General features: G+C 40.9%; 1 protein-coding gene across 2 annotated transcripts in view; it reads right to left on the minus strand.

The window, feature by feature from the left end:
• Nucleotides 1–14,804, minus strand: part of PDCD1LG2 (programmed cell death 1 ligand 2) — an 88,984-nt gene that overhangs the window by 52,938 nt on the left and 21,242 nt on the right. The window contains exon 1 of one of the 2 annotated variants that reach the window (XM_015242610.3): nucleotides 7,306–7,579. The exons of the other annotated variant lie outside the window; for it this stretch is intronic. The gene's annotated coding sequence lies outside the window, so the exon portion shown is untranslated. Of the gene's footprint in view, nucleotides 1–7,305; nucleotides 7,580–14,804 lie in introns of those variants that run through there. 2 annotated transcript variants of the gene reach the window in all.

A 14,804-nucleotide genomic window follows, 5' to 3' on the forward strand; every position in this document is an offset into this window, starting at 1 on the left:
TTTTGGTCAATAAACACTGAGCTCCCATTTTTGCAAGTCTTTGTATTAGACTGTGGAGAATTAATAGAAGGATTCATCTAAGAAAGGATTCGTGCCCTTAAAGACATTATAAACATAGTCAGAAGGTTAAAGTTTATACACATGAAAAACAGTAAGAAGTGGTGTAAAATATTTTGCATGAGAAAGGAACAAAGAGGATATACCAATTCAACTGCAAAGATAAGTTCAAAATGGCAATAAACACACATCTATCATTAATTACTGTAAATGTTAATGGACTAAATGCTCCAGTCAAAAGACATAGAGTGGCAGAGTGGATAATAAAGCAAGAACCTTCAATATGCTGCATACAAGAGACCCACTTTAGGGAGAAGGACACATATAGATTGAGAGTGAAAGGATGGAAAAGGATATTCCATGCAAATGGAAAAGCCAAAAAAGCAGGTGTTGCAGTACTGATTTCAGACAAAATAGACTTTAAAACAAAGGCCATAAAGAAAGATAAAGAGGGACATTTTATAATGATTAAAGGAGCGATACAAGATGAAGACATTACACTCGTTAATATATATGCACCCAATATAGGAGCACCTAAGTACATACAAGAATTACTAACAGAGATAAAGGGCGATATTGATGGGAATACAATCATAGTTGGAGATTTTAACACTGCATTAACATCACTAGACAGATCTTCCAGACAGAAAATAAACAAGGCAACAGAGAAATTAAATACTACAATAGAAAAACTAGATTTGGTGGATATTTTCAGAGCATTACACCCCCCAAAAATAGAATATACATTCTTTTCAAGTGCACATGGAACATTTTCCAGGATCGATCATGTACTTGGACACAAAAGAAACCTCAACAAATTTAAGAAGATAGAAATTATCTCAAGCATCTTTACTGACCACAATGCCATGAAACTGGAAATCAACAACAGAGAAACAAAGGAGAAAAAAAGAAAAGCATGGAGATTAAATAATATGTTATTGAAAAAACAATGGATCAATGAGGAAATCAAAGCTGAAATTAAAAAATACCTTGAGACAAATGATAATGAAAGCACAACCACTCAAAACCTATGGGACACAGCAAAGGCAGTGCTAAGAGGGAAGTTTATAGCAATACAGGCCTTCCTCAAAAAAGAAGAACAATCTCAAATAAACAAGTTAACCCACCACCTGAATCAATTAGAAAAAGAAGAACAAAAAGCCCCAAAAAGCAGCAGAAGGAAGGAAATAATAAAGATCAGAGAGGAATTAAATACAATAGAGATTAACAAGACCATAGAAAAAATCAACCAAACCAAAAGCTGGTTTTTTGAAAAAGTAAATAAAATCGACAAACCTCTGGCCAACCTCACAAAGAAGAAAAAAGAGACAGCACAAATTAGCAAAATAAGAAAGGAAAATGGAGAAATTACAACAAACAAAATAGAAATACAGAATATCATACAAGAATATTATGAAAAACTATATGGAACCAAACTGGATAACCTAGAGGAGATGGACAAGTTTCTGGAAACATACTGTCCACCAAAACTGAATCAAGAAGAAACTGAACACTTGAACAATCCGATCACTAGAAAGGAAATAGAAATAGCAATTAAAAACCTCCCTACAAATAAAAGTCCAGGACCGGATGGCTTCACTGGGGAATTCTACCAAACATACAAAGAAGAACTCATACCAGTCCTTCTCAAACTCTTCCAGACAATTGAAAAGGAGGGAATACTCCCAAACTCATTCTATGAAGCCACCATCACCCTGATACCAAAACCAGGCAAAGACACTACAAAAAAAGAGAATTATAGGCCAATATCACTGATGAACAAAGACGCCAAAATCCTCACCAAAATTTTAGCAAATAGAATCCAACAACACATAAAAAAGATTATACATCATGACCAAGTGGGGTTCATCCCAGGGACACAAGGCTGGTTCAACATACGCAAATCAATCAATGTAATACATCACATCAACAAGAGAAAGGACAAAAACCACATGATCATCTCAATCGATGCAGAAAAAGCATTTGATAAAATTCAACACCCATTTATGATAAAAACTCTCGCCAAAGTGGGTATAGAGGGAACATATCTCAACATAATAAAAGCTATATATGACAAACCTATAGCCAGCATAGTTCTCAACGGTGAAAAACTCAAAAGCTTCCCACTAAAATCTGGGACAAGACAAGGATGCCCACTATCACCACTCCTATTCAATATAGTCCTGGAAGTCCTAGCCACAGCAATCAGTCAAGAGAAAGAAATAAAAGGGATCCAAATTGGAAAAGAAGAGGTAAAAGTGTCATTATATGCTGACGACATGTTACTATATATAGAAAACCCTAAAAGGTCCACAAAAAAGCTACTAGAGCTGATCGAAGAATTCAGCAAGGTAGCAGGTTACAAAATTAATGTTCAAAAATCAGTTGCCTTTCTTTACACTAACGATAAATCAACAGAAAAAGAAAGTAAAGAAACAATCCCCTTTAAAATAGCACCCAAAGTAATAAAATATCTGGGAATAAATCTAACCAAGGAGGCGAAAGAATTATACACAGAAAACTATAAACCATTGATGAAGGAAATTAAAGAAGACTTTAAAAAATGGAAAGATATTCCATGCTCTTGGATTGGAAGAATCAATATTGTTAAAATGGTCACACTGCCCAAGGCAATCTACAGATTTAATGCAATCCCTATCCAATTACCCAGGACATATTTCACAGAATTAGAACAAATCATAATAAAATTTATATGGAACCATCAAAGACCTAGAATTGCTAAAGCATTACTGAAGAGAAAGAAAGAGGCTGGAGGAATAACTCTCCCAGACTTCAGACAATACTATAGAGCTACAGTCATCAAGACAGCATGGTATTGGTACAAAAACAGACATATAGACCAATGGAACAGAATAGAGAGCCCAGAAATGAACCCACAAACTTTTGGTCAACTCATCTTCAACAAAGGAGGCAAGAATATACAATGGAATAAAGACAGTCTCTTCAGCAAATGGTGTTGGGAAAACTGGACAGCAGCATGTAAAACAGTGAAGCTAGAACACACCCTTACACCACATACAAAAATCAACTCAAAATGGATTAAAGACTTAAACATAAGACAAGATACAATAAACCTCCTAGAGGAAAACATAGGCAAAACATTATCTGACATACATTTCAAAAATTTTCTCCTAGAAGAAATAAAAGCAAGAATAAACAAATGGGACCTAATGAAACTTACAAGCTTCTGCACAGCAAAGGAAACCAGAAATAAAACAAGAAGAAAACCTACGGAATGGGAGAACATTTTTGCAAGTGAAACCGACAAAGGCTTGATCTCCAAAATATATAAGCAGCTTATACAACTCAATAAGAAAAAAATAAACAACCCAATCCAAAAATGGGCAGAAGACCTAAACAAGCAACTGTCCAAGGAAGACATACAAATGATCAAAAAGCACATGAAAAAATGTTCAATATCACTAATTATCAGAGAAATGCAAATCAAAACTACAATGAGGTATCACCTCACACCAGTCAGAATGGCCGTCTTTCAAAAATCCAAAAATGACAAATGCTGGAGAGGCTGTGGAGAAAGGGGAACCCTCCTACACTGCTGGTGGGAATGCAGTTTGGTGCAGCCACTATGGAAAACAGTGTGGAGATTCCTCAAAAGACTAGGAATAGACTTACCATATGACCCAGGAATCCCACTCCTGGGCTTGTACCCAGAAGGAAATCTACTTCAGGATGACACCTGCACCCCAATGTTCATAGCAGCACTATTTACAATAGCCAAAACATGGAAACAACCTAAATGTCCATCAACAGGTGACTGGATAAAGAAGATGTGGTATATTTATACAATGGAATACTACTCAGCCATAAAAACCGACAACATAATGCCATTTGCAGCAACATGGATGATCCTAGAGAATGTCATTCTAAGTGAAGTAAGCCAGAAAGAGAAAGAAAAATACCATATGAGATCGCTCATATGTGGAATCTAAAAAACAAAAACAAACAAAAACAAAGCATAAATACAGGACAGAAATAGACTCATGGACAGAGAATACAGACTTGTGGTTACCGGGGGGGGGTAGAGGGTGGGAAGGGATAGACTGGGATTTTAAAATTGTAGAATAGATAAACAAGATTACACTGTATAGCACAGGGAAATATACACAAAATGTTATGATAAATCACAGAGAAAAAAATGTGAAAAAAAATATTTTGCATGAAAATGCAAAAACCATGGAAGCTGAGTGGAGGAAGGGAGACTTCCTAGATGAGAGGGATTTGAAATAAGCCTTTCAAACACTGGTAGGAATCAGAGAGGAGCTACTCTTGAGGGCACTGAGATGGCCCAGAAAGCAAAGTTTCAGAGGTGCAAACACACAGGGCATGAACCTGGCTGGAAATACAGATTGAAACAAGAATGTTAAGGGATTAATGCCAGGAAGAGCTGCCACTAGGAGACAGTGACAGTGAGAAACTGAGTGACAACATCAAAGATGTTTGAAGAAGATTCTAAAGAAGTAGGAAACAGCTACCTTCCCTGATGCTAAAACTGCTGATTCTTTCTAAGAAATCCTGTAATTTGCTTTCTCTCCCTTACTGCTTTTGTGCGAAGGACCCCCCCAAACTTCTCCCTGACATTCTTTACAATAGTTTTAACCCAGAGGCTATGCAGCAGGAAGAAGATAATGGGCCAATAATCTCAGAAGAATGGACAGACCCTCTGCAGTTCCCCCATGATGTCAGAAAGATTCATGAGATTAAGGAAAATGTACCAATGTACCAGCACCCTGTAAAATGCCCTGATTGTTATCACCTTTTCTGTTCCACCCAGTTTTTTTCTATAAGAGGGACTCACAGTCTCTAAGGGATTAGCCTGTTATGACTCCCCTTTGCCTGGCGAAGCAATAAAGCTGTTCTTTTCTAATCCTCCCCAAACTCTGCCTCCAAGTTTCAATCCATCTTCGGAGTACAGAGGCCGGTTTTATGGCAACAATTTAATCTGAGTTTTTTGGGTTGTTTTTTAGCATATAATGAGGGACAGTGGAATTGGGGGCCAGCTACTCCATTAGGTGGTATTCATCCAGAAGTTTGGTAAAGCCCCTGTTTAGGGTCAGAAAAAAAAAAAGAAAGGGAAAAGAAGGAGAAACTATAAATTGATCGAGGCAACCACTGACAAAACGATTGGCAAGTGATCAGCCAGATGGGAAAGAAAGAGAAGCAACAAGTTGACTGGTTTTGAGGCTAGACTATCAAAACAAAATTGATGCCTTGGGGTGGGTGGAAGAGCGGGAGGAAATACAAGATCAAGAGCTGATTTTTAGAGGGAATACAATGAGTTGGATTTGAGTCATTAAGTAATGCAAGACAAGAAAAATGTAGGTCTAGAGTTTGGTACACAATTCAAGACTAGAGATAAAGCTAAGTTATTTCTAGTATGGAAATGTTAGCTGACATTGGGGGAAGAGTTAACTCTCTGAGGAGGGGGAGAGTATAAAAAGAGAGATTAGAAAGGAAAGGTCTGAACTCTGAGGAATGCCCCCAGACTTGGAGAGCAGAGCTGGGGTAGGAGCCTAGAGAAGAAGGCAGAGAAGAAATGGTCCTAAGAGCCAAGGGAGGAAAACCCTGAGCAACAAAAGTGGTTGATAATAGAGGCGTCAGGAGAGTGAGAGCTGGGAACCAGCCCCAAGGGGTACTAGGAAGGCTGGAGGGCATTTAGATGATTGACCTGAATAACCTTTCAGATTCCTTTATCTATCCTGGAATTCTGTGAATTCATTTGAAGATTAGGGAAATACAACTTGAGGGAGCCCCACTGTAATGGAGCAGGGTGAGACATAAGGAAAACAGGCTGCAGCTGCCTCACTGCAGGGTAACCCAAATGTGCCACAGTTAAGGCATGTGCTGTATTTGGACATTGCCATGTGGAGTAAAAATGACATACAACACTCTATGGATCACTGTCTAATGCATCTTAAAGCAAGTCAACTCAGAAGCATGACCCCTACCTACTGTCCCAGAGGACATTTACACCTCCTTCTTCTCACATCAACCCCACGGCCCCCTGTAATATTAGGCAAACATCCCACAACTGGGGATTCACCTGCCATTTCATCAAATCAATTAATTCAACAACTCAACAAGCACTGAATGAGCAACTATGCACATTGTGAGGCACTGTGATAGGCACTTGGGATTCAAAGAACCTAAAAGATGTGGTCCTTGCCTACAAGGAGCTCCAGTTTAATGGAAAGGCACACAGACAGGAGAAATCTTGGGAGAAGATGCCTTGGAGAGTAACCCAGGAAGATTCTACTGATAATGAAAGTTCAGGTAATGAAGGCAAATAGACCAATTCCAAGTGGCAAGAGATATGGTTCATCTATTCATAGAATCTTAGGCTTAAAGAACTATCCAGGTCAATCAGCATTTGACCACTGAAACAACTGTCTGAGTACTTACTGCTCACACTAAGTATTTTACTGCGCATTTTGTCAATTTATGTCTATGACTCTCTTCCATAGAACCACAGAATTTCAGGGTTAGAAGATCTTATTTGTAGGTAATTTAATTCAAGCCTCATCTCCTCACTTCAATCCTTTCTCATATGAATTGTTCTCTCTTTTCTATTATGTGCACCTGAGTAGTGACCAATAAATAGCGATGGTTGCAGCTTTCTTTCATTTTGCTAACATTTCTTTCATCATTTTATGCAGAATAATAAGCCCTTTAGTAGGTCCAAATCATGCTTTCATTAAATAATGGTTGCCTATCTCATAAGTTAGTGCAATTAGAGTTTTTTAATTTTTAATTTTTAAAAAGCTTACTCCTAGAACATAGCTTGTAAACACAGGCTAGCCTGGAATGTTGACAGCCTGCCAAAGGGATAATCACAAACAGATGTTAGATGCAAAAAACTCAAAATTTTAAGTTCCATTAACCCTTCAAAATTCTAAGCTGAGAGACAATCTCAGGAAAAGCTAGGTTTTTTCAGTGCACATTTATTTTGTGCAAAAAAAAAAAAAAGCTCCCCTCATAAAACTGCTCAACAAGAATCATAAACATAGGGACAAGAGAAATCCTACTATTTTGAGGACAGGAAGAAATTTCCTTGTTTGTGCACCTGAGCACAATTTCTGAGGCAGTTTCTCTCACCTCCAATGATATTTAGAGAAAGTGTGCCCATACTCACCTGGCTGTGGCAGCCTCATCATAGTCTACAAAACCGACTCAAAGTACAAGAAAAATCTCAGCCCACTCAATACTCACGTCAGGACTTGGCACAGCTCCTCAGGCAAAGACGTGAAAGAAAATAAAACAACAAACAGTTGCTCTTTGTCAGATTCCCTCATAGAAGTCAACTAAATAAACAGCCAAAACAAAATAAAACAAAAACAAAAACGCATAGGTTGCTGCTTAGACCACTGCAACAAGCAGTAGCTTCCACCCAGGGTTCCTTCTAGCTGGCAGAGGGACATACGAGGATGGATAACAGAAAAATGTGGGGATAAGGTACATTAAGCAGGAGAAGAAGAAATGTCTTCTCCATACAGCTCAGGCTTCCTTGAAACTTGAGGACAATTCAAACCGAAACTGATTCTAAGGAACTGACTAAAGCCCAACCTACTGGGAAGTTTTGGTTTTACTTTCAGCATCACTTCTCTGCGTGCAGGTACCCCTTGAGCTGTGTGTGCGTTTAGGAGTAAGAGAAGGGGAGGGAAAGAAGGACAGCAGCATGTCCCAGCTATGCACCAAGAGCTTTATGCAGGTGTTGTTATTTGTTTTCTGGGGCTGCCAAAACAAACTACTACAAACTGGGTGGCTTAAAACAACACACACTGTACTTTCAATTCTCTCAATTCTGGAAGCTAGAAGTCTTGAGATCAAGGTGTCACATGGTGTTACTCCTGCTGAAGGCTCTGGGGAAAAGTGCTTTCTTCCCTCTTCCTAGCTTCCGGTGGCTCCCATCAAGCTTTGGCATTCTTTGCAGATGCATCATTCCAATCTCTGCCTTTATCTTCACATGACCTTATTTCCTGGGCATATCTTTGTATGTCCTCTCCTCTTCTTATAAGACACCAGGCACTGGGTTAGTGCCCACCCTATTCAGGTATGACCTCATCTTAACTAATTACATCTGCAAACACCGTCCTTCCAAATAAGGGCACATTCTGAGGCTCCGTGTGGGCATGGAATTTGGGGGGAACACTATTCAACCGCTACAGTACTTCATTTCATTATTGGAGCAACTTGTGGTCTAGATACTGTAAGACCCCATATTACATATGACGAAACAGTTGACGTCAAGCATCCTTTCCTTAGTTGCATGTCTGAGTTTGAACTCAGGCCACTGACACCCCACTATACCATGAGACTTTTCAACAGTGAAACTAAAACGTGGTGGCAAGAAAAGGCCAATTTGCATGCAGTCGAGGATGATCAATCCCGTTCCTACCACGCCATTTCCCTGGGGCTCACACAAGTAGGGTCAGAAGAGACAGGGTAGGTTTTCTTCGCCACATTTTTCTAATATTCTCTAGTCTTCTTAACATGACTGGCCTCTTCTCTGCCTATTTTTCTTCTGAAAAAGCAGTGTTCTCCTTTCCTCCTTCTCGTTCTTTTTACTTTATCCCTCAAAGAAGAAGGAATGCAACTTGTAGTAGCTACAAATGAGAGTGGCTGCCTAGACCCCATGAATGGGGCTGCGTGGGGAACTGCTTTTCCACCCACAGCTCCAGGCATGTGGTTTCAATGACCTCTCTTCCCCAGTTACCATGATTGTCTTAGAAATGGGCATGTGTCCCCTGTGAGGCTCTAGGAGTTTTCTATCAACAGGATCCACACATCACTCATCAGAGATCCTACCCCTCTTTAGGAGGGAGATACACTCCCCATTGTTTCTCTTCCTCTGCATCATATAGGCTCCCTCCCGGCTCTGTGTATGTCTTTCCAATCTTTTCTCTAGGCAGCTCAGTTATTCCACTACACACAGGCTTGGGAAAACAGACTTATCTCAGAGCAAGGGAAGGCCCAGCTGTTTTCACAATGGGGCCCAAATAAAACTCAAACTAATATCTCAGCACATTTTCCTGCCTCATAAATCTATATACCTCAAAAAAATACTGGAGGAGTAGACACCAAAGTGTTAACAGGGGCATTTCTGGCTGGACAACTTATATAGAAAGTGCCTGGTGCTATCTCCCTCCTCCACTCCAAGATAACAGAGCCACAAGCTCAGCCTATTCTGGGAGAAGGGGAGATTTGTGAAAAGGAGATATGATTGGAATTTCAAGTGGGACTGGATTCTGGCAGTTCCCCTAAAAGTTAAATACAGAGTAACTGTATGACCCAGCATTCCACTCCTAGGTATATACCCAATAGAAATGAAAATATGTGTCTACACAAGATATATACATGAAGATTCATAGTAGCCCATTGGAAAAGTGGGAAGAGCCCAACTGTCTAGCACCTAGTGAAAGGACAAACTGTGGTATATCCATACAATGGAATATAACTCAGCCTTAAAAAGGAATGAAATACTGACACACACTACAATATAGATGAACCTGGAAAACATCATGTTAAGTGAAAGAAGCACATATTATATAATTTCACTTATATGAAATGTCCATAACAGACAAATCCATAGAGACAGAAAATAATGATTGGTTGCCTAGGACTAGTTGTATAGGGGGAAGTAGACAGGTGATGATGGGTCAAGGACATGGGGTTTCATTTCAAGATGATGAAAATGTTTTTCAGTTGATTGTAGTGATTTCTGCACCACTCTATACATATACAAGAAATCACTGAATGGTACACTTTAAATGGGTGAACCGTATGTATGTACATTATATCTCAAAAAGCTGTTAGAAAACATGGGACTAGACTGAGTCATCATAACTGACCTACAAATTGTGAAACTGGGCTGGGATGTGATGAAGTCACTCTCTACCCGACAGTAGGATGTTTGACAGAATACTGTTGGCAACAATTATCAGAAAAATTAAACTTTTCAATGAACTGAGTCTCAATCAAATTGGTGACATAAGGATGGGCGGGGGCTGGAACTGGCAGCAACACGGTATCAGCATCAGCTGAGCTGCTTTACTAGCCCACTTCCCATGGTTCAGGGAGTTGTCTTTCCCTCTGGTTGTGTCTGCTTCTCTCTGAACATCTCATCTCTTCCCTTCTCACTTTCCTCCTTCTTTCCCTTCACCGCCAACCTCTTTTCTCTTCCTGCTGCTTCTCCTTTCTCAGCATTCCTGCTACCACAAAGCTGTATGTATGGACTCTAACAAATTACTGACCTCAGGCTCAAGTCTAACCATCTCAGTCTTGAGAATCTGAACAGCTGACTCAGCCTCTTGAAGCCACCAGCTACATCCTATGTCATGGACCAATCTATAGATGAACTGCTCTTGGGCTCAGTGAGCATTTGTAGGAGGTGGGTCACACAAAATGAAACCTGTCTTTCTAGGGTGGCCCTTTGAACAGAGGCAGAGGCAGGGACATTTCTCTCAGAAAGGGAACAGGTGCCCTGAAGCTTGACTAAAGAGAAAGTGGGGAGGAAGGTAGAAGCCTATGATGAGGGCATAAGCCTGGACATTGGGCCTGGGCTGGAGTTACAGTTCAGATACTTATAAGGGGTTTCACCATTTCAGCAGCTCTTCTGGCTAAGAGCACAAGGTCAGACATCTCGCTCATCCCCACCCACGGTAAAAGAGATCTTTGTGTCTTCTCAGGGCATAGTGATCCTCCTCTTCTCTGGAAACTTCCCTAGATCATAAAATTGGCCTCTGGCAGCCATATATGTACTAGGTCACCTTACCTTACCTCCTACCCACGTTGGTATCTGATCCCAAGCCTATCAGATTTCATTGTCCTGGGCATTTGAAGTAGATCTGAGAGCCAGCGACTTACTTCATGTGAAAAGAAGGAGATGCAGAATGTAACTGTGAAGGTCATATGTATGTGTGGGGGTGAGGGTGGGGCTAGGGGGGCAGACAGCATCTTCCACCGTGTGGCCCAGAAAGGCTCTTCAGAGAGAAACTAAAGAAAGAAGCAGATGAGAAAGAGAGACAGCCCTGACTAGAATCCTGGTCATCAGGCTCTTCTGCAGTCTGAGCTGTGGGCCCTGTGTCAGGTTTGTCTAGATACCTGTGTGGAATTATAATTTTTGCTCAAGTAAGTCTCAGACAGCTCTAATAACCCAAAGGAGAAGGATGACTGAGATTTACATACAACTGCAGGCTGACTAGGTCTGACCCTATTTTTAGGATGTTTGGTAGGAGAAGAACATGCATTCCAAAGTCTTTCCTTTTTCCTGGTCCTGGCTCATCTCTGGGAGGACAGAGGGAGGCAAGACTGTTGAACTCAGACATCTAGGCCTGCTGTAAGATGAACCTGGTTTTGTCCTAGCAACTCAGGAATGAAGGATCCCCAGAGTCCACCTAAAATTCTGCACCCAATTCCAGTGTATGTGTGTGTAGGAGGGTGGGTGGGGGTTCCACATCACCAACCAAGCAATTCTCACACACCAACTGAGTGTCCTACAATTCAACTCAGTTCTGACACTGCCTACAGGAGACAGCATCAGAACTCATAGGTTGAGGGCTACGTCCTTACAAGACCCCCCTACTTCAGACACCAGTTGCAAGCCCAGGCTGTCACCTGTGCTTCTGACTGACCAGCTACAGATTGAAGGTTCCCATGATCCCCTCATGAACTCAGGAAACCCTTTTACTCACTGCATTACCAATTTATTACAAAGGATATTAAAGGATATAAATCAACAGCCAGATGAAGAGATACGCAGGGCGAGGTCCCAAACCAAGGATCTTTTGTCCTCATGGAGTTTGGGCCCAGCACACTGGCATATGGAAGTGTTCTGTTCACCAGTCTGGAAGCTCTCTGAATCCTTTCTTTTTGGGTTTTTATGGAGGCTTCATGACATCGGCAATTGATTCAACCTTTAGCCCTTCTCCCCTCCCTGGAGGTCAGGGGGGTTGGACTGAAAGTTCCAATCCCCTAATCACAAAAATGGTTCTCCTGGCAACCACCCCCAGCTTTAGATGGGATCAAAAAGTCACCTCATTAACATAACAAGAGATACCTTTATAGCTCTCAGCTGTTAGGAAACTCCAAAGGTTTTAGGAACTCTGTGCCAGAAAAGGAGACAAAAGACCAAATACGTATTTCTTATTATAAATCACAATATCACACAACCATTTCACCCAGGAGCTTCCTAACCAGGGCTGATCAAGACTACATGTTCCCGGGGCTAAAAGAAGGGAATCTATTGCCTGAATCTTTTGACCTTAAGACCTAGGGGAGCAGATGCAGTGCTTGGATCAAGTGGAAGGGACATCTGAACTCAATACCAGGTAAAGGAAATCAGAGGTTCTCACTTTGGCTCTTTGGTTTCAATTCAGTTAAAAAAAAAAAAGTGAAATGATGATTCATCTCTTCAAATACAGTCAGGGGCAGCAGAAGACAGCTGACTCATACTTTGGCATCAGATCAGTGGTCCCAAATCTGGTTGCATAGCAGAATCCCCTGGGGAACTTCAAAAACATACAGATACCTGGGCACTACCCCAAACCTCCCGATTCAAAATCTCCAGGGGTGGGGTCCAAAAATCTACATTTTTCAAAACTTTGATCAAGTGATTCTGAAGTAACCAGCCAGTCCTAATTGGTGAATCGACATTAGGGAATCCCTAGGTTTGATGATGTTGGTCACAGCAATCCTTCCGAAAGAAAAGTGAGTGAAAGGGAGAAAAAGAAGGTGAGAACCCAGAGACAAACAGTGGCTATTTCAACATGTGGCTTAGGTCTGTCGAGACCACCTCAATTTTCTTCTGCTAAGATACCATGACATCACGAGCCACAGTTTACCAGTGGGGAGAAAAATGGAAGCACTCAGATATGAGTCCATGTCTCCAAAAAAGCCAGAGTTAGTGTCAGTTGGCTTTAGAAACCATGGTAACTGGTTAGAGAGGTGGTGCTGGGTGGAAAGCGGAGGCTGAAAAGCTGGATGAGGCTCCACTCCTCACCCAGCTGTGTGAGTTGACTGTTCTGAGCATTGGTGGTAAACTGCCTGAACCAAAAGTAGGAGTTCTATTAATGAACAGGTTAATGAATGTTTTGTAATGTACACAGAATGCCCAGAACTTTTTACATTAGGTAATTAATGTAAAATAGGGCTTGCTGGTCCCTTTTGCTTAAGTAGCAGGTTAAAAAGTAGTGACTTCTTTATTGAATGATCATTCTTATTCTGAACTTGGTGTCAGATGAGGTGGAAAGCAGAAAACAAAAAATAAACTAATTAACATGCAAGCACTTCTTTCCTCTGGAATCATAAGACCACCCGGCAGTAATTTTCAGATATTCCCTCCACAAAGAATGTTAATTGAACCCAATGTTATTTTCCAGGCACTAGGGATGCAGAAGTGCACAGGACATGGTTTCTGCCTTGAGGGGCTCATGTCTGGTGGGAAGAAAGACACAGGAACAGAATTCTCACAGAAGGTGGTAAATGCAGGCACAGAGAATGCCCAGCTGTCGTTCAGTCTCTCTGACAACTTGTCCACTAGGGAAGCTGGGGCCAGCCTCTCAGCCTGGGATGGGATGTTGGTGGTGACAATGGGGGCAGTATAAGTGCCACAATAGAAGTAACTGCTAGGTCAGTACACAGTGTAGAGAGGCGGCTAATTAATTCTAAGTTGGATGCCCTAAGAAGGTTTCCTTGTTTTTCAAGAAGAAGCTGAAGCTTAGAGGGGTTAAGTAAACAAATGGCCAGTGGGAGACTGAGGAGCCTGTAGGATCAGCAGGGGAAACAGGACAGAGTCCTGCTCCCATCACCCCCACCCCTCACTCCTTCTCAGACCTCAGCATCTTCACTCTTCCCCACAGATAAGGAGCAGGCAAACTATTCAGAGCAGCACAGGGATCATGATCAGAGACCTCTGTCCAAATCTCTGTTCCATTGAATCCCAGCCCTGAGAACTTGAACAAATGATTTTCTCTCTTGGTTTCTGTTTCATGATCTGTGAAATAAGGATCATAAAAGACCTGCCTTATAGTGCTATTATATAGATTAAATGATTTGAGATGTGGAACGTGCTTAGGACAGGGCCTGCTGGTGCATAGTAAGTGCTTGATAAATGTTAATTATATTGTTCTAATGCTATTACCTGGTTGATGAAGCCAAGCCAAGATCTCATCCCCAAAACCTAGCTCATTTTTCCCCCTCAGAATTATAATGTAAAAGGCTTAGTATTTTTTCAGATTGTAAAATGACCCATTGCATCATTGTAAAATATTTTTAATGAAAAAAAAGTTAAGTTTACCTAACTAGCTAACCCCAGAGATAACTGCTTTTATATTTTGGTGAACATAATTCTCTATAGCAATCTGGACACAGCTATATGAATGCAGCTTTAGTAAGTGGCATTTTATTAGGATGCTGCTCAGTGAATGACTATTATCACTCAATCAAAGATATTGTGGGCACCTTTCCATGTCAATAATTACAGATCCCATAATTATTTTTAGAGACTGGTAAGTATTACATTGTATGACTACACCATAATTTACTTATGCTGTCCCCTAGTGATGGCCACTTGGGTTAATTCCAGTGTTGCTGATATTACAAAACATTGGCACCATTGTGTTGACCCCACAGAGTCAGCTGTGAGCCCTTGTCTGAATATTTCCTTGGGACAGCTTGCTGTAAGTGGGATCTCTGGATCAAAAGCTACTAAC

Source organism: Vicugna pacos, chromosome 4 (assembly GCF_048564905.1).
Source record: "Vicugna pacos chromosome 4, VicPac4, whole genome shotgun sequence".
In the NCBI taxonomy this organism is placed as follows: Eukaryota; Metazoa; Chordata; class Mammalia; order Artiodactyla; family Camelidae; genus Vicugna; species Vicugna pacos.